Raw genomic sequence first — 19631 nt, forward strand, 5'->3', positions numbered from 1 at the left:
GAGTTGGTAACCTACGAGCGGCTGTGAAGGAAACTGTTTAACCGGATCCCATTGTACCCGGAGCGCAGAGCCGCCTTTTCAGCATGCAGGGGCTGCTCAGGTAAGGGGGACGTGCCGCGTCGCCCGCCGCACTCATTCATTAAGAGGCACCGCGCGGTGGCGCGGGGGTGGGCGCGCTTCTTCGCGGCCCGGTGCTGGGTTCGCAGCACGCCCTCCCGCTGTCTTCCCGGAGCTCCCGGGCCAGTAGGTAAATATTAAACCCGTCCTTCAGGTTGGGTCTGGGTGGGAACAGGACCTAGACAGCTCCCAGCTGCCAAGCTGGGTTTGGGAAAATGGCTGCAAGCGCGGCTCAAAGCAAGGCGAGTCCGGGGGAAGGCGCCCCGAGGACAGAGTTGCCTCCCTTCTTTCTTTCTGAGGCGCTTGGACGCCAAGAGAGCCAGCAGGGTACCACTCGCCGCCTTGCTGATGACACGCTGGGGCTCTGGGGCTCTTGGCCTCTGCTGGGTGCTGCGGGCACTGCTACTGTCGGGAGTTGCTGGCCCGGGAGGCTCTGGAAGGGAGAATCCCGAGGTAGGCTTGTTAGAGTGGTAACCGAAGAGGCGGGACTCATTTACTGGTTCGCGTCCCAGCAGAATCCCCGCTATCCCGGGGACCCTCGCCTCAAGACTCATTCGACAGGGATGGGGTGACTGTAATTTAGGCGAAGTTGGAAGCTCAAGGTCTCAAATGAGAAAGAGGAGGGAAACCCACGTTGCGGAAAGAGCGAGGGGTTGTTTGCGGACATCGGTGAGGGGAGGCTGCGCAGCCTGCGGACCGGGTTCGAGGCGCCACAGGGCGATCCAGCCTCCCGTCCCTTTGGGTAGGGCACACCTTGGTGCCCCTTGCACTGATGGCTCACTTGACCAGGAGCACTTGAGCTAGGACGAAGCCTCTGCCCGGAGCGCTGGCTGGGCGGTGGTAAAGCGGTGGGGAGAGTTGAATAATCTAATGATAACAGTCGCAGTGGAACAGAAGGGCTGGGTGATCGGTTTTCACAGCTAGTGGTGAAAATCCAACTGCTTGTGATCCGCATTGAGACGTGTGCGAGGCCCATGAACTCTATATAATAAAGTCCTCTGGATATCCTTTCCCTAGCACCCTTATCCTTTCTCTTACTCATTCATCAAACCTTTGCTAAAGGCTCTGTTCTCAAGTTGCTCTCAGCCTGCGATTGGGGTATTCTGCCTCTCGTTCCTATAAAATATTTTAGTGGACCCAGGGATCGAATACACTTCAACCGTCGTTCACTACCGAGCCCCTCACCCTTCGCCCCCTATCTCCAGGATGCTCAAGGAGAGTATTAAGAGTAAATGCCACCCATGACCGTTTTGCTCCCGTTGAGCTAGTAGTTTCCCCAGGCTCGGGAAGGACCTAGTGAATTGAAGCGGAGTTTGCCTGCAAGATGAATCCTGTTGCCATGGCGACTCCTGTCGTCGGAATCTTAACTGCTCCCACTGCTGTTTCAATTCGTCGTGGCCCTGCGGGCAGCTGGGAGGGCGTGGCCAGTAGGTGTGGTCAGATGCTCGCCCTGGGCCCAGCTGCTCCCTCCTGGTCACCGGTTTCACAGTGCCGGGCTCTCTCCATTCCCTGTAAATAGCTTGAATACAATTTTTAGACCCCTTTCCCTCTGTCAAGCCCATACCTGGTCTCCCCAGCTCCATCCCCAGAAAAAGCTCTTAAGAGCCTTTGTCCTGAGGCAGACTCCGAAAATTAGAACCAAAAGATCTCTTTCCTCTTTCACGCTTATGTTATGTATGTTATGTGAAGTCGCTCAGTCGTGTCCGACTCTTTGCGACCCCGTGGACTGTAGCCCACCAGGCTCCTCCGTCCATGGGATTCTCGAGGCAAGAATACTGGAGTGGGTTGCCATTTCCTTCTCCAGGGGATCTTCCCGACCCAGGGATCAAACCCAGGTCTCCCACATTGCAGGCAGACACGTTAACCTCTGAGCCACCTAGCTGCTCCATTTTCCTAATAACATATGTAATAGTGTTGGAAACAGCTTTCTTTCTCAAGGAGGGAGTTCTCTGTCATGCTTGAAGAGAGCTCTCTGGCTACCAGTAAAGGTCCTCAATTTGCCCTAAGTGCAATTTTAGGGACAAGTAATGACTGAAATTGAGTTCAGGAAGTCACTGCTATCCCATGTGTTTCTAATGAAATCCAAAAGCCTGCCTAGAGGATTCAGATCCTTGAGAGGGTTGGGATCTAGGAAGCCTGGGTCCTGCTCCGGCATTACTGGCTTCCCCTTCTGGGGTGAACCCTCTGCCTCTGGGACCTCAGTCATTGGTGACCTGGGGAAAGCAGCATAGAGTGTTTCCTAAAGTTGATTTCAATATAAAATCTTGTGGCTCTAAGAAGGAGTTGTTTGTCGTCTTTTATTTTTCTCAAAGAAATCTGAAGATGAGAGTTTAAGCCCAGCTTTTGACACTGTGACATCGGATTAGTATCTGAGCCCTACTTGTATGGCAAAATAGCCTGAGTCTCATGGTAATCCTTCAAAGTGGGCAAAGCAGCTATATTAGTATTTATGATATTAGTTCTATCCTTACTACTATTATCCCAGTACCTGGACATCTGTTTATCTTTTTATTGTAGGGTTGTTTAGGTTTTGACTTTTTAGATTCTTGTGGAATGCAGTTATTGGTAATTGCATTGAGTAATTGAGCTATACATTTTGCTTACCTTCTGCTTTCATTTCATACTGAAGTGTATTATCACAGATATTGCAATTAAGGGGTAAGTGTATGTCTGTTAGCATCAGTGCATCATGTGCAGGTAAATGCTTGGGGATGCTGTGTTCCCCGGCGGTTGACATTCATCATCTTGTTTTAAGTAGGTGGTTACATCCCCATGAGGAAAGAGTATCAGAAATTTCACTGCACTGATATTTGACTGCAAACTAGAATTGCCTTCAATTATCTCACTTCTTGATTCCCTGTAATGCTGTTAACAATCCCACCGTTTGTGGGTTTTTCCCACTCGGAGGGTCTTTTGAGAGCAGAGTTTTTGTCTAATCTATCCCTGCCTATCCAGCAATTAAAGCAGTGTTTGGCCATTCGCAGGTGTTTTGTAAGTATTTGTAGAATCACTATTAACTAGTAGAAACATGATTGGAGATCCAAGATCTGTATTCTTTCCACTGATAGTTTTGTCATCAATTGTAACAGTCCTTAGTTTTCTGTCAAGCAGTTTCATCTCAGCATAAACCAGAACTCCTGTGCAGCATGCAACTTGAGGCATAAAAGGCCTTCCACAGTGTTTGAAATAATCGAATTGTAACTGTTTGCTTTTGAAATAGATTCTCTCACAGCCTACCCGCCCCCCCCATGCCCATAGTTCTTAATACACTTCTTATTACCCCAAACTAGACATTTCTCAATTTCTCTCTGTTGTACTGTCCTTGGCCCAGATAACTTTCCCAGGAGGTGTTCAACAGGAGAATAGGGGGAGAGACCAAGGCAGATACCGAGAGACTTCGACCAGGCCATGAGTGGCCCCCCAGAAGCACCATTAGAAAAGGTAGAAAGGTGGACAACAGCACTCTCATCTGGGGTGGGGTTATTCTATAAACAGGGTAAGTTATTCAGACTGCTGATATGAGAGGAGAACAGGGTAAAGACATTTGCCCAATATTTGTAGTATTCAGTTATCGTCCAGTAATTTGCATTCTGTGAGTTTTCAGAAGTGCAAATGAGTGAGGAGACGTGATAGTAAAGAGGTTGCAGTGGGTCATGTGCTTGGGTGGTGCTTACAGGAGCTCAGTGAATAGGTGCCAAGGAATTTGAATCCTGACTTTCTTGCTTTGTGGACACGCCTCTGGGTGTTAAGAATTGGTGTGTCTCTGTGTGTGGTTTTATTTGAGCTACTTTGCTTAAAAGGCTGCTTTTAGTGTTGATACTGTGGTCATCAGAACAAATAAGGTGTTTACAAATAGAACATAGTTAAGACTGAAAGTGTTTCATTTTGTAAATATTTGGGGGATTGTATAAAGAGTGGCTTTGGCTTGAGAATCTTGAGATCTGCTGTGAAATTACTTAAAAACTTACAGCTGTTGGATCAGGGGAAACAAGCTTTTCCAACAAAACGTGGTACCACTGATAGCCTTAGGTGTTTGGTTTAGGAAATAATCACAGAGGTGGTAACTTCTGTGGGGGCCCTCCCTGCCTTCGTGTCCTGCCCCTGGCATTTCTAAGTGTTAAATCTATTCTAGTATTGCAGGAAACAAAGCAACTTTGCCCATTTAGGATAGCAAACTTGTTTAATCTCTAGAGGTGGCCTCAGTCAAAACAAAAATTCTTCTGTTTTGTGGGTTTTTTTCTTCTTTGGATAAGGAATGTGGCTACTGTCACTTATTTTGGTGTCAAAATTTCTAACTTGGTAATAGAGGGAATCTTTTAAGTGAATATATGTATCTTAAACACTTAGAGCATCAGATCATAGTGGTTTCGTCTATTTGAGGGCACAGTTTAGAGGCAACTGCTGATTAGATAATATTTCAGAACTTGTAAGGAGGACTGTGTCTGTAGGTTGGTGGGGCAAGCTGGGGCTCGCTGTCCCAGGATACCTCTCTTGAAGGATGTGCTTGGAGTGGTTGAGGGGCTGATAGAAATTGGAGTTGAAGGATGGATCTGAAGTGCCCCTCTTCTCCCTCCCTTCAAGCTGCCACTCCGTGGCCCCACTGAAAGAGGGACAGATGAAGATGAGATGCAAGTGGATCTGGGTGACCTACATTCCACTCTAGCAGACTATTTCCACAGCAAAAAAAAAAAAAAGTGTTTACCTTTGTGTTTTCTGGCATCTCCACTGTTCCAAAAACAGAGAAATAAGCATTTTGGAATGAGTTTGCATTCACGGTACACATGTCTAAAAATGATTTGATTAAGTCCTGCCCCATAGTGCCTGCCCCACCCCTGCCCATTAATCTGAGGTCACCAAATACATCCTCAGCCTTGGTGAGCTTATTGTCCCTGTGGATATTTAAGTACTCCTGGCTTTTATCCCATCTATGACTTTCTGCAATGACAGCTCTCCTCATCTGAGCATCTAAATTCTCCTTGCCCTCTCAGTTCCAGGTTCTGGGAAGCCTTCCCTGCCTCTCCTTCCATTTTCACAACCATGTGTGGCACCTTCCTCAAGAGCCCTCAACCTGACCACACAGCCAAATACTCACAGCTCATGTGATACTAATAGTCAAGCAATGTGAGGTGCTAAGCTGGGGTCAGGCCTTTGCTCATACTTTTCTTGAGCTTTACCATGGCCTCTTTCACAGCTGGAGGGGGTAGGTACTGTTATCACCATGTTATAGTTGAGGAAACTGAGGCATGAAGAAGTTAACAAACTCACTGAACTCACACAGCTGGTAGCTGCCAGACCCGATTAGGGACCCAGGCTTCTAATTCTTCACCTCCTCCCCTCCCCCTATGCACCCACACACGCACACAAACACATTATTGCCTTGCCTCCTGTCTTCTCTCCACTGAGTCGGAGGAATCACAACTTCCTTTGTGTCTTTTGATTTAGAAACAGTGTGGGGTCAATGACAGTAAATAAAGTCGACTGAGACTAAAACTGCTTATTGACTTAAAAGTTTCTTAGAGTCTGATTTTCTGGAACAAAAAAAGTTGCATGAGATTAGGAATGTTGCATTTGTGTATTTGAATGATAAGAATTTTTGAACTCTCTCCTTTTTACTTTGTGAATGATAGGCAAATTACTTGAAAAAGGAAATGCTTTTACCTGCCATCTCTGAATCTATTTGCGTTAAATCCTCTTGTTAACTGAGATAACTTTTCAGTGGGTTGAATCTTTTATCTGAAGAAAGCCCTTCTCACTCAGAGCAGGGCCACATGAACCTGTTTTGAGATTTAAGACTCCCATAATTTCTTAGCTTCCCAACTCCCTGTTGTCTTTTAATATTTATGGTGAAAGCTCTTTTGGAAAATAATGAAAACTTGAGCAGTAGTCAAACATGTCATCTAATGTTGGTTATCCTTAGATGGGTTTCCCAGGTGGTGCTAGTGGTAAAGAACCTGCCGGCTAGTGCAGGAGACATAAGAGACGTGGGTTCATTCCCTGGGTCGGGAAGATCCCCTGGAGGGCATGGCAACCCAGTCCAGTGTTCTTGCCTGGAGAATCCCGTGGACAGAGGAGCCTGGCGGGCTACAGCCCATGGAGTCACAGAGTCAGGCATGACTGAAGCAACTTAGCACACATGCTTAGATATTAAAATAAGCCTTTTTCTGAACCCTCACCTTAGAAAAGAGGCTTATTTTTACAGTGGAGCAAATTTGGTGCCAAATACACAATTGCAGTTCTTTTAAACCGTAGCCACTATTGTGAATTAAATGTGGAAAAACTAGGGAAGTAAGTTCAATTTCCAATGTTGGTGTGATTTCCTGAATTACAATAGATCTTTTACTTCTGGCTTAACACTGGATATTTTGCCACATTGACAATATTTAATGAAGACTATTGAATAAAATACAAATTGTGTCATTTAGGGAAATAATAGGAAAGTTATGCCCTAACAGCATATTGCCAGGAAAGGAAAATGAAAACAAAAGACTTGTTAGCCCTTAAGCTGCTCAAACATAATTTTCATTCAACAGACATTAATTTCAGGAGAATTTTTAAAATTCGTCTTGTTAGGTTTCCTAAGTATGTCATTCACCTTTACTAATAGCCTGAGCTCTTTCTGTTCCATAAATTGCACCAGGATCAGAATTAAAGGTTCCCGTGTTTCTGCCGGGCACACAGTTAGGGTCACCTATTAAACTGGTCTTTGTCATCTTTATTTCTGGGGGGGGAGGGTGGGAAACAAACCTCCTGTATGATTGGCAAACATTGCCCATCTGATGGAGTGTCTGAATTTAGATTTCCAAGTGTAGATAGTCTAGATCTGAGCTTTGCGTATTATCTGGGCGATGCAGATGCCCATCTTCTGTTTTTCTGAAATAAGTTCTCATATTCTGGCTTACTGGCTAAGCTCGTTTTGTTAGTGACGTACAAGCCAGGTCAAGGGCATGAGTTAATTTTGCCTGGTCTTGGAGCCACCAACTGCACCTCTAATCCTAGTAACTTTTTTTTTTTTTTTAATTCTTTGTGCTCCTGATCACAAAGGAGACTAGACAGTGGATAGACCCTGTGGATATATCAGCATATAGCCCTGATCACTAAGGGCGAAGATGGTGCCATATCAGAAAATGAACTGATGAGGGTTTTAGTTTTTTTCCAGACCCGATAAGTTAGAGGCAGGGCTTCACTGGCAGTTTGCCAAGGAACTATGTTTCTGCTTCTGACAGGTGTCCTCCTGTGAAGAGTGGGTCAGGAATAGGGGCTGCTTTCTAAAACACAGCCATCATCTTTTCCCTTTCTTAGGGGTGTGCCCACAGTCATTAGTGCGTGCTTTGGTGCCCTTTCTGGGCTTCGCTCTTCTCCCATAAAGCTTTTGCAGATTTGTACCCTGAAAGAAGAGTGAAGGATCATGGCCAGAATCGTTCACCTGGTGAACTAGATTGTTCACATGCGTCTAGGCTCAAATTTATATTTGTTGCATAGAGTTTTGGTAAAATTGAGCAGTGAGATGTCTAGACACAAGTTAAGTTAGAACCTAGTTCTGTGACAAAGGGTTAGGCTAGGGACTCTTCTAAATCTTGAGAGTTTACTACAAAACTTATTGTAAAAAGGAAACGAAATGGACAAATTAGACCATTTAAAGGTCATTGGTGCATTCTCTTATTCTTGAAAGTTGGTGAAATTGTGGATATAGAAAATGTAATATATGGTTTGGGTCAAGGTAAAGAATTTAGGAATTAAAAAATAAATGCTGCTACAGTTACTCTGTATTAGTGGTGGCTGTTTGATTTAGGATGATGGTGGGAAAAGAAACAACAACATTTCTGCTTCCATCCCATTTGTGTGTGGCAACCTTGTTTGCATTAGAGGTGTTCTTTTCCCTGCTCAGCACTCAATGGTCATTCAGACTTAAAGTCAGAGAGAGTCTGGAATGAATCTTGCTGGAATTGAAGCCAGTAGCTAAGGCTGCATTGTATCCTCAGAATGTTGAATCAAAGGCCTTTTATTATGTTTTTGTATTTTAAAATCAAGAATAAAAATTGGATTGGTCCAGTGTTCTTGCCTGGAGAATCCCAGGGACAGGGGAGCCTGGTGGACTGCCGTCTATGGGATCGCACTGAGTCAGACATGACTAAAGCGAGTTAGCAGCAGCAGCAGCAGAAAACCTCTGACCCATTTAGGGCTTGACCCTCATTGAGGAGGTGACATTTGCAACTACAGTTACGGGAACTGTGGCGTGAGACTGCCTTGGTTCACATTTTCTGCTAAGGAATATATGTGTGTGTGCATGTATTTTTTTTTCTTTTTTTTAGTTTGACCCAGTTTCTTTTCAGACTGTGACTAAAGCTACCTTTCTTCCGTACGCCACCTTTTTCCACTATACTCCTTGGATTGTAATTTGAGTCTGAGGGACCAGTGACCTACTTCCTTGCCAGTTTTTCTCTCCCAGCTTCCCTGTGGGCTCAGGGGGAGACCGTGATCCTTTGTGGCCAGGGGAGACACATTCACCGACCTCATAAAGGGTCTTGCCCGTTAGCCTCCTACTTAGAATAGGGAGCTGTGTGGCAGCGAGGAGATGGCTTACGTTGTAATTCTCCCAAGCTCAGATTGTTTTTCTGATGGAACAAGCTGGGGGAAGTAGGTGGAAGGGAGGATAGAGGGAGTTATTGGGCTTCACTTATCTTATCATTTGTTTCCCTCTGGATTGCCTTTGTTTATACTGTCTCCTCAGGTCAGGAATTCCTCCGGCAGAAAGCATGCATCCACACGGGGTTGTTGAGATTGGGGCTTCCTTCTTGTGCTCGAATTGCTGACTTGGCTGTCCTCTCTCCAATTTGATCTGAAAGGAGGGCTGGAATGATTTAACCTGCTTTAAATTCTTCCATTACAGGGAAAAGAGATCTTAAAATGATGGCTTGCAGGTGAAAGGATTAATGATTTTTCTAATGGGGAAAGGAGATGATGCTGAGAAAGTTTAACACCTATGTGTAACTTCTTTATGTTGGTTGCCAGTTTAGAAACACATGTTTGACACCTTGAATGAAATCTTTTCTTCTTTTGGTTGTTGCTTGGCAATTGCACAGAGGAAAAAGAAACACCATTTGATTTTAGGTTCAGGTTTGGGTAATCTTGGTAGTTCCTTTAAACTTTCCTGGGCCCCTGTTTCCTCATCTGTGAAACAATGTGAAAATTCTAAAATCTTACGAGAACGATTTCATCCTAACACAGTGACCTCACATGGTGTTGTGTGGTGTTGGTATAATGTCCACTGGGTTCCCCTAGAATGGAGATCAGTGAGGGGAACCTCTGTTTTCTTACTTTCAGAGTTTCCAACCTTGGTCCCTGTCCTTAGCACAATGTTTCTGAAACCCTCTTCTTTCTTGGCTGGAAGCTAAACCCTCAAGGTCTGATCTCTAGTCTAATCTCCTTAACTGAGCAGCTTCTAGTCTTCCCTAGGCTGGAGGCTTAGAAAATTCCATAATAAGGGATGAGGCCAGACTGTGGTATCTTGGAGTGACCATCAAGTTTTCTTTAAGTCGATCATCTCTCTGAACTAGAATTTGATTACCACTGTTGGCACACAGGATGGATGCAGCCAACAGTCTTATTTTATTTGGCCAGCACAACGTTAACTTTAGTTAACATTTATATTGTGATTTGTCACTGACCTCACCAAACCTTAGTGCCTCATACACAACCACTTTGTTTATGTGATTCTTCTTAACCTCCTTGGACCCTGAAGGCATTTGAGTTTTCAATCCCCATTTTAAACCAAATTAAACTGCAGTAAGAGGCTCTTCGACCATTTACCCAGCAGTGGGCTGGCTAACGACCCAATCCAGGGTTTCTTAATCTCAGCACTATTGGCATTTTAGGCAGGATCCTTCTTTGTTGTTGGGGGCTGTACTGTGTGTGAAGGATGTTCATTAGTGTCCTGGGCCTCTACTTGCTAGTAGCAACCTTCCGCCCAGTTATGACACCAAAAATGTCTTCAGATGTTGCCAAATATCCCCTGGGAGGCAAAACTGGGTCCAGTTGAGAGCCAGTTGACAGATATTGGATGGCCTGGGAAGTTTAAACATTGGACCAGGCTTGGATATTTAAGGATAAATTAGAATTCATCTGGGAAACTGAGCTACCGTGTTTTGTTGTTTTGTTTTTTTTTTTTCAGAAGTGGGGGTAGTTGGTTAGAACAGGGTAAAGGTCAGTGAATTAGACCCTTCGAGGTCGCTTCTTCATTCTTCCATGACCACTGCCTGGGAGGCCAGCCATAGTTTAAGGACATGTCCTTGGTCACAGCAGGGGGCTCTGAGGCGCTCATGCTGGGTTGGGGCAAGCCCACAAGAGGTAGCATGCAAACAACTCTGAAATACATAGCTTGTGTTGGTGGATCAGTAAAGTGATCTGTGTGTGAAGACGATGAGGCTTTGGGGAAAGAAAGAGTCAAAGACCAAAATGCTTTAAAAAAAAAAAAAAAGCTTTTAAAAAATAACAGTGTATCTCAAACAAGCAGTGAGGAAAGAGCTCTGAAAAGAACTAGCGGCAGACTGATGCCCCCCACCCCTCTTTTTTCCCTCTCCCTCAAAAAAGAATGTTTGTAAAACTTGACTCAAAAATGGGCTTTGGCAACACTTAAAACTTGCCTTGCCTCCCAGAAAAACATTGGCCAAGTTTCAGTGTACAGAGGGAGAGTGTTGTGAAGTTTTAATTAACCAATCCAAGCACAATCCTTGAGCAACTAATCCAGCGATAATGCTTAGGGAAGCACACAGTTTCATTAAAACATAAACCATCAAGTCTCTTCTTAGAGGGGTAGTTGGGACTTCTAAAGGGATCCATGCCTCTTCCTAAACACTGTTGGTTCTGTATCCTGGTTGGGAATCATAATTCTCCACGGTGGTTTAAAGAAATGCCTTGGTATCACCTCTCATCCTTCAGAATGGCTGTCATCAAAAAGACCACAAAAACAAATGTTGGTGAGGATATGGAGAAAAAGGAACTCTCGTACACTGTTAGTGGGAATGTGAATTGATGCAGCCACTGTGGAAAACTGTATGGAAGTTTCTCAAAAAAAAACAAAGAGAACTACCATATGACCCAGAAATTCTACCCCTAGGTATATATCTGAAAAAATCAAAAACACTGATTTGAAAAGATACATGTACCCCAGTGTTTGTAGCAGCATTGTTCAGAACTGCCGATATAGAGAAGCAACTAAGTGTCCATCAACAGATGGACATGGATAAAGAAGATGTGTATATATATATATAATGGAATACTACTCAGCTATAAAAAAGAAAACTGGCCATTTGCAGCAACATGGATGACTTGGAAGATAGTAGTATGCTAAGTCAGAGAAAGATATTCTGTGATATCACTTATTTGTGGACTGTAAAAAATACAACAAACTACTGAATATAACAAAAAAGAAGCAAGACTCATAGAGAACAAACAAGTGATTGCCAGTGGGGAGAGGGATAGAGGGGCAATGTAAAGGTGGGGGGGGGGTATTAGGTACAAACTATTGGGTGTAAGATAGGCTGCAAGGATGTATGTCCAACATGGGGAATATAGCCAGTATTTTGTAATAACTGTAAATGGAATGTAACCTTTAAAACTGTATTTTTTAAAAAAGTGAGATGCCCAGTGATTCTCATTCAGTAGATTTAAGATTTGGGCCTAATCTTCAGGATTCTTAAAGCTCCCATGGTAATTCTGATATTTAGCCAGGACTGAAAACCACTAGGAACACAAGATCCTTGTGTTTGGGAAATGTGGTTATAGTTGCAAAGGTGTGCTGGCCTGGATGGCTGGGTAGTTAAATGCACTGCTCTTTTTTCATTTTTTTGTGAGTATCCATTTTGATATGAATATTTTGTTTTCTAGAACTTTGAATTTGTGAAAAGGATAACTCTTTTATATATGGTATAGTGTGCATTACTTAATACATGGAACCTAGTGAAAGTGAAAGAGGAGAGTGAAAAAGTTGGCTTAAAGCTCAACATTCAGAAAACAAAGATCATGGCATCTGGTCCCATTACTTCATGGCAAATAGATGGGGAAACAGTGTTAGACTTTATTTTTCTGGGCTCCAAAATCACTGCAGATGGTGATTGCAGCCATGAAATTAAGAAATTTCCTTGGAAGGAAAGTTATGACCAACCTAGATAGCATACTGAAAAGCAGAGACATTACTTTGCCAGCAAAGGTCTGTCTAGTCAAGGCTATGGTTTTTCCAGTGGTCATGTATGGATGTGAGAGTTGGACTGTGAAGAAAGCTGAGTGCAGAAGAATTGATGCTTTTGAACTGTGGTGTTGGAGAAGACTTTGAGAGTCCCTTGGACTGCAAGGAGATCCAACCAGTCCATTCTAAAGGAGACCAGTCCTGGGTGTTCATTGGAAGGACTGATGTTGAAGCTGAAACTCCAATACTTTTGCCACCTCGTGCAGAGAGTTGACTCATTGGAAAAGACTGATGCTGGGAGTAATTGGGGGCAGGAGGAGAAGGAGACAACAGAGGATGAGGTGGCTGGATGGTATCACCGACTCGATGCACATGAGTTTGGATGAACTCCAGGAGTTGGTGATGAACAGGGAAGCCTGGCGTGCTGCAATTCATGGGGTTGCAAAGAGTTGGACACGACTGAGCAACTGAACTGAATTCTCATAATGTAGAGAGTTTTTATATTTTGGTAGACTGTACTGAGATAACTTGTGAAAGTTATTCTCTCCTTTTCAAGATGCCTCCCTGGGGTGATTGAATATGCATATTAATCTTTTTTTTTTTTTTTTTTTTAAAGCAAAGGAGACAAAAAGCACCCAATGCCCAATACCGTGAGTGCCCTTGGATAAACTGGGTGGGAGAGTGGGAGTAAAAGCTCTTATTAGCCTCTGTTCTAGAAAAATCTAGATTCCAGGCGGCATCTAGGTATTTCACAGCAAAGTTAAACTCAGGTTTCTGTCAGACTCGTCTCTGACTTCATAAAATTGAGGCAGATTTATTTGTTGCAAGTTTCCTTCCTCGGCCTATGCCATGGGCCATTATTCAGGACTTTAAAGTCCTGCATTGTAAACTATCAAAGGTGGGAAATACAGTAAAATCGTGGCTCATTTTACTTAGAATAATCAGATTAGATCCAAATATCTATCAAGCATAGCAGAGGCAAGTAAATAAGTTTAAGGAGAAAATATTGTACCTGAGCCTTGTATGGCCTGTCTCATAAGCTATGGAAGTGTACCCTTAAAGCATCATTTGTTTATTCATTTGGCAGGTAAAGAATGTTTTGATAGTGGATGTGAACATATCAGAATGCTGTTTTATATCCCAGCTTTCCCCCTTTGGAATGCAGAACTCTTACTAAATAAAGCTTAGATTATCATCTGTCTTCAGCTTCTGAAATAAAAAAATTGCATTGTGCAATAGGTGAAGACTCTCCCCAATGAAAGATTCTTTGCTTCCACTGGCAAGTAATTTCATGTTTTGCTTATTTGGATCATGTCCACATTTTCAAAGGAATGTAACCAGCATCAGTTATAGGAAGCAATGCTCTACAATCTCAAATCAGTTTTTCCAGTATGTTATTCCTGTAGATCAAATCTTTTATCCTCAGCTCTTTTCTCTCCTAAATGCCAATCTTGAGTCTCAGATGACCATGTTTTGTATTAGAAAAAAATTTGTTAGCATGACATGATATTAAAGAAAGAATGGCAAAAGGCAGAATACAGATTTTTTTTTTTAGGGTTGATGAAAATGTTCTAAAATTACTTATAATGGTTACACAGTCTATAATTATACAAAAACCCTCTAAACTGTACACTTTAAATGAATGAGTTTTATGGTGTGTGAATTATATCAAAATAAAGATGTTATATATATATAAAAAAGACTAAAAAGAATCAGACTAAGTAAAACCTTAGAATTTAGACCTTAGGGATAATATCTTGGCCTTACTTTTCTATCTCTTTTCTTCATGTACACCTCAATTTTTTCTCTAAATAGATAACATGGACAAAGAATAATTATTATCATTCCTCAGGACCACCTCAATCATGGGAAACTTTGTTACAATGACATTTTTATTGTAATGAAATATGGCTCATATTTTTCTCATCCCTGTTAATTGTGAGCTAGGGCATGAAAGGTTAGACAGGTTTGCAAAATTTTATACCTGGTGTGATGATAAGCTAAGATTTTGGCTTAGTTGCAATTTGCTTTAAACTTGTTCTGTTTGATTATTTTGCAGAATATTTCTGCTGTAGAAGCTGTCACACTGTAAAAAGTACTCAAGTTTATAATCTTGTCTGTAATACTGTTTATGTTGGAAAGGAATATTTCATTTATAAGGGATTATGTAACTTGGGGTTTCTCAGATTTGGATTCATGATCATTTGAGAAACACTGCATTAAAAGTTAAATTGCTGAATGTTGAGGTACTCATTTGATGCCATTGGGATCAAAAACTCGAGTACAGGTAGACTTTGAGGTTCTATTTGGGTATAAGATGGTTTTCCAGACATATTAATTCTATTGCTGCATAATGAACTACCACAAATTTAGTGGCTTAAAACCCCACCAGGTCAGAAGTCTAGGCATGCTGTGGCTAGGATTCTCTGCTCACAGTCTCATCAGGCTAAAACAAATGTGTTATCCAAAGCCACAGTTCTCATCTGGGGCTCAGGGGATTCCTCCAAGCTGTCTGGTGGTAGTTGTTGGTCAGTTGCTAAGTCGGATCTGAATCTTTGAGACCCCATGAACTGCAGCATGCCAGGCTTCCCTGTCCTCTCTCTTCCGGAGTTTGCTCAAACTCATGTCCATTGAGTCAGTGATGACATCCAACCATCTTATCTTCTGCCACCCCTTCTCCTCTTGCCATCAGTCTTTCCCAATATCAGGGTCTTTTCCAATGAGTTGGCTTTTTGTATCAGGTGGCCACAGTATTGGAGCTTCAGCTTCAGCATCAGTCCTTCGAATGAATATTCAGGATGCAGAATTTATTACCTTGTGTCTGTAGGACTGAGGGCTTCCCAGGTGGTGCTAGTGGTAAAGAATCTGCCTGCCAGTGCAGGAGACACAGGAGATGCAGGTTCACTCCCTGGGTTGGGAAGATCCCCTGGAGTAGGGAATGGCAACCCACTCCAGTATTCTTGCCTGGAGAAACCCATGGACAGAGGAGCATGGAGGGCTACAGTCTGTGGGGTCACAAAGAATCAGACATGACTAAGCACGCAAGGACTGAAAACTAACTGCTGGCCAGGAACTGCCTGCTTTTAGCTCCTAGCTAGAGACCTACATTTCCATGGCCTACATCGGAAGTTCACAAGAGGATATTTAGTTTCTTCTTCTAGGTCACTTCTTTTCTGCCATCAGCCAGAGAAAGGGCTGATTTTGTGGTCTCACCTGAATTGGTCAGGCCCACCCAATATAATCTCTCTTTGACCATATAATGTAACATAATCATAGGATTGATAGCTCATCATATTTATAGGTTCCCCTCACCCTCTAAAGATTATGGGGCATCATTTCAAGTTCTGCCTTTCATACCGGATAACAGAAATTATGCTATTGTATTGCTGATGATTGTTAAGGTGAAAAATCCAAAATCCCAAAATGAATGATGTTTCACAAGGTATGCTTTAGGACCTCTCCCACTGCCCCCCTCCTACCTACCCCATCTTTTAAAAATATCTCCCCCTCAAACTTATTGCTTTCCATTGCTACTTTTCTTGTTTCAAGTAGAATGAAAATGACGATCAAAAAAATTTTGTTATTAAAATTTCCTACACAAAAACACAAATGCAAAGAATGATTAATATAGGTTTAATATATTAAACCTGTATATTTCTAAGTATATTTATATGGAGCTGTTACATCAGTTATCAGTTCATGTTTAATCTTTCATTTCTATCTCCAATTACTTTTTATCAGCTCTGGGATTATTTTAAAGTAAATTCTGGATATTTTATAATCTCATCTGTAAATATTTAGTATTTAGTTTATGTCCAAAAAAATTGGGACTCTCTTTTAAAAACATAACTAAAATCTCTTATATCTAAAATAATTTATATTATACCTTTAAAGTTACAAAACATTTCATCAGTTTTCAAATTTACTGTTAACTTTTTAAAAAGTTGATTGAACTCAGGATTCCAGTAAGGTTCATACACTGCAATTTTTAAAAAAAATGTCCCTTAAGCCTCTTTAAATCTCAGGTAGTGTTTTTCCTTGCCATTTACTTGTGAGAAGAACTGGGTTATTTGTCCTATAGCATTTTCTGCAGTCTGGACCTCATGGCAAGATACCTCTATTTCCCCTGTTTCCTTTAAGTTAGTTAAGATGAAAATAATCGATACCATGCACTTACGTCTCTTGTTCCTAGAGGCAGAAAAGCTCATTTGATAAACAGGATGCATACATGTTGTTTACTAGAATGTAAACTATTTGGTAAAAGCTCAGTTGGTAAACACAATGCATCCATATGGTTTACTGTCCATGTATGTACAGGTATTTAGAGATATATCTGAGAGTAAAGCAAATATGTTAGGTTTTTCAAATTCTTATTATTGAGAGCAGTCTAAGAGTTACCTACTCAGTGAATTAGTGTTTAAATTCTTGTGAAAAATATATCACATGCAGATGCACTAAGTGATACTTAGATTTATTTAGTAGTCCTTTAGCTTAAGTGTTTTTTGCTAAATAGAGTTTATCTTCCATAAAAGAAAAAAAAAATTTTTTTTGAGGAGGAAGATGTTTCAGTTTTGGAAAATAACCAGATTATTAAAATTGTGCTGATCACAAAATAATTGGTTTTCTATAATAGGACTTTGCTAGTTATTCCATATCTGTAGGCTCTCCAGAGGTGTGTCCTGTGGCCTCAAAGAAGGTGATATATATTTTAAATCCTAACCATTGGAATATTCTATTTTAAAAACTGCAATACTTAATATTGCTTTGAGAGAATAACTTTATATGACTACCATTGAAGGAAAGTAGAAGAGGCTTTCCAATTTAAATTTTATTTTGAAGGAAAAAATAGAATTAGCTTGAGAGAAGTATTGATAAAAGCTTGATTGAGAGCATAGCAAGTTAGCATGGGGGATATAAAACTTTTTCTGTAAAGGGCTAGATATTAAATATTTTAGTCTTGGTAGGTCACGCTGGTCCTAACAACTATTCGACTCATTGTTGTCGGAAAAGCAGCTGCAGACAGTATGTAAACACATGGGGGTGGCAAGTTAGGAAGAACTGACGTCTTGACGATACCGTCTTACCCGTGGACATGGAATAGCTCTCCATTTACTTCTCTCATTTCATTCGCTAGGCTTTTGCAGTTTCTGCCTATAGATCTTGTACGTGTTTTGTTAGTTTTATACCTAAGTATTTCATTTCTGGAGTGCTAAGTTGTGTCGTGTTCTTAATTTCATCTTCCACTCATTTATTGTTGATATACAAGAAAGCAATTGACTTTTACTATTAACCTTGTATCTTGGAGATTTTTTGTAGTTTTTTTTTTTTTTTTTTAATTAAGTCGAGAAAGTTCTCTATGCCTTGTTCACTGGGAGTTTTTAATCATAAATGGGTATTGAACTTTACCAAATACTTTTTCTGCATCTGTTGATATTATCATGTGATTTGCTTACCTGAGATAAATCTCGCTTTCTTTCGGTGTATAATTCTACATTTGTGTTGGATTCAGTTTGCTAATATGTTGTTGAGGATTTTGTTACGTTCCTAAGCAGCATTGGCTTATAGTTTCCTTGTAATGTTTTTGTCTAGGTTTGCTGTTAGCGTAATGCTGGTCTCATAAAAAGAGTTAGAAAGTATTCCCTCTTTGTATATCTTCCGAAAGAGATTGCAGAGAATATGTATGATTTTTCCCCTAAATATTTGGTAGAATTCACCTGTGAATCCATCTGAATCTGGTGCTTTCTGTTTTAGAAGGTTATTAAACTCTCTGGTTTTGTTAGTCTTAAGGCCTGTAAATTCAGAAACTGATGTATTTGTAGATAGTTGATGTTAAAGAATAATTAGTTTAAAAAGAAGATTCTCAGTTATAAAATAAACATGTCAGCAATTTTTATTTAGCTTATTAATCAGTGAAGGAATCAGTAAGCTGTCAAGACCAGTTCAAAGGAGAATTTTAAGAACATATATATGTCTATTTATCTAGCCACAATCAGAAATGCTGAAATGAATTTGCTTGTGGATGCAAAACTTACTGATATTCTAAAGGGCTATACAATGTAATGTTTTCCTTTGTATATTTACGTAAATCAGTTGTATCTCTGCCAGACAAAATCCATTTGCTTCCTTATAGATAAAAGTCATTACATTGTTGTGTGTTTTTTACAAGTTAATTCCTACCTCTACAGAGTTGTGAAATTGTCTGACCCAGCACATTCTCAGACTTTTCATTTCAGAACACTTTGATCCTATTAAATATCGAAGACTCTAAGAAAATTTGTTTAATATACAAATTAAATTGGAAATCAGAAGTGAAACGCTTTGTTCTTTCATTAAAAAAAAAGCAACAATGAAACCTAATTCATATTATCTGACTGATGACTTCATCTTGGGTGCTGAAACTTTTGAAAAATTCCATGGTATACTTGTTGACAGAATGAGAGACAAAATGGCAAATAACATCTTAATATTATCATGAAAATATTTTTGAACTTATAAACATCCTGACAAGATCTCAATGCTCTCCCGGCTTCCCAAGCCACCCTTTTGAGAATCATTGGCCTATTTAGAAGGAAAAAAAAAAAAAAAAAAAATCAAAGATAATCCCTGGAGGATCTGCTAGACCACAAATGACACTCCACTGAAAAGATAATGCAGTAATCTCTTTTGACCATTTCTGAATTTTGATTTTTTTTCTGAACAGGAGTCCCTTCTTTGACAAATGTCCTTTACAGCAGGGGGAATTTTCAAGGCTATTCCAAACTATTAAGTCAAAGGTTATTTTTTGATTGTAAAATTAATACAGGTTAAAAATTTTAATATAGGTTACCATGTGAAAAATGAGAAAATATAGGAAAGTAATAAAAAAAATCTTATAAAGGCAAGTAATGTTAACATTATGGGAAAGTATCTTTATGTAGTTTTAAAAATATTTTTGATTATATATTATATGTCCTGTTTTGCATTCTTCTTCCAACTAAATGTTGTCAAAGCATTTCTCATTTTTTATTTTTTATTGTGGTAGAAAACACATATGAAATTTACCTTCTTAACCATTTTTACACTTGCTCTTAGCCAAAAGGCCAAGAAGCGATCTTAACCATTTTAAAAACCCACAGTTTAGTAGTGTTCAGTATATTTACAGTATATTTACATTGTTATGGAACAGATCTCCAGAACTTTTTCATCTTGTAGAACTGCAACTCTATACCAATTAAACAATTCTGCCTTGCCTCTCCCCTAGCCCCTGGTAACCATCATTCTATACTCTTTTGTCTATGAGTTGACTACTTTAGATGCCTTGTATAAGTGGAATCACAGTATTTGTTTTCTTATG

The 19631-nt window shown here is 40.7% G+C and overlaps 1 protein-coding gene across 5 annotated transcripts in view; it reads left to right on the forward strand.

The window, feature by feature from the left end:
- The window catches only part of DAAM1 (dishevelled associated activator of morphogenesis 1), a 183972-nt gene continuing 164341 nt past the window's right edge, over positions 1 to 19631 (forward strand). For 2 of the 5 annotated variants that reach the window (XM_012181749.5, XM_012181748.5), the window contains exon 1: positions 1 to 19631. This exon is cut by the window's right edge. The gene's annotated coding sequence lies outside the window, so the exon portion shown is untranslated. The other 3 variants (XM_012181750.4, XM_060418108.1, XM_042252575.1) reach the window with 2 other exon arrangements.

Source organism: Ovis aries, chromosome 7 (assembly GCF_016772045.2).
Source record: "Ovis aries strain OAR_USU_Benz2616 breed Rambouillet chromosome 7, ARS-UI_Ramb_v3.0, whole genome shotgun sequence".
Lineage (NCBI taxonomy): Eukaryota > Metazoa > Chordata > Mammalia > Artiodactyla > Bovidae > Ovis > Ovis aries.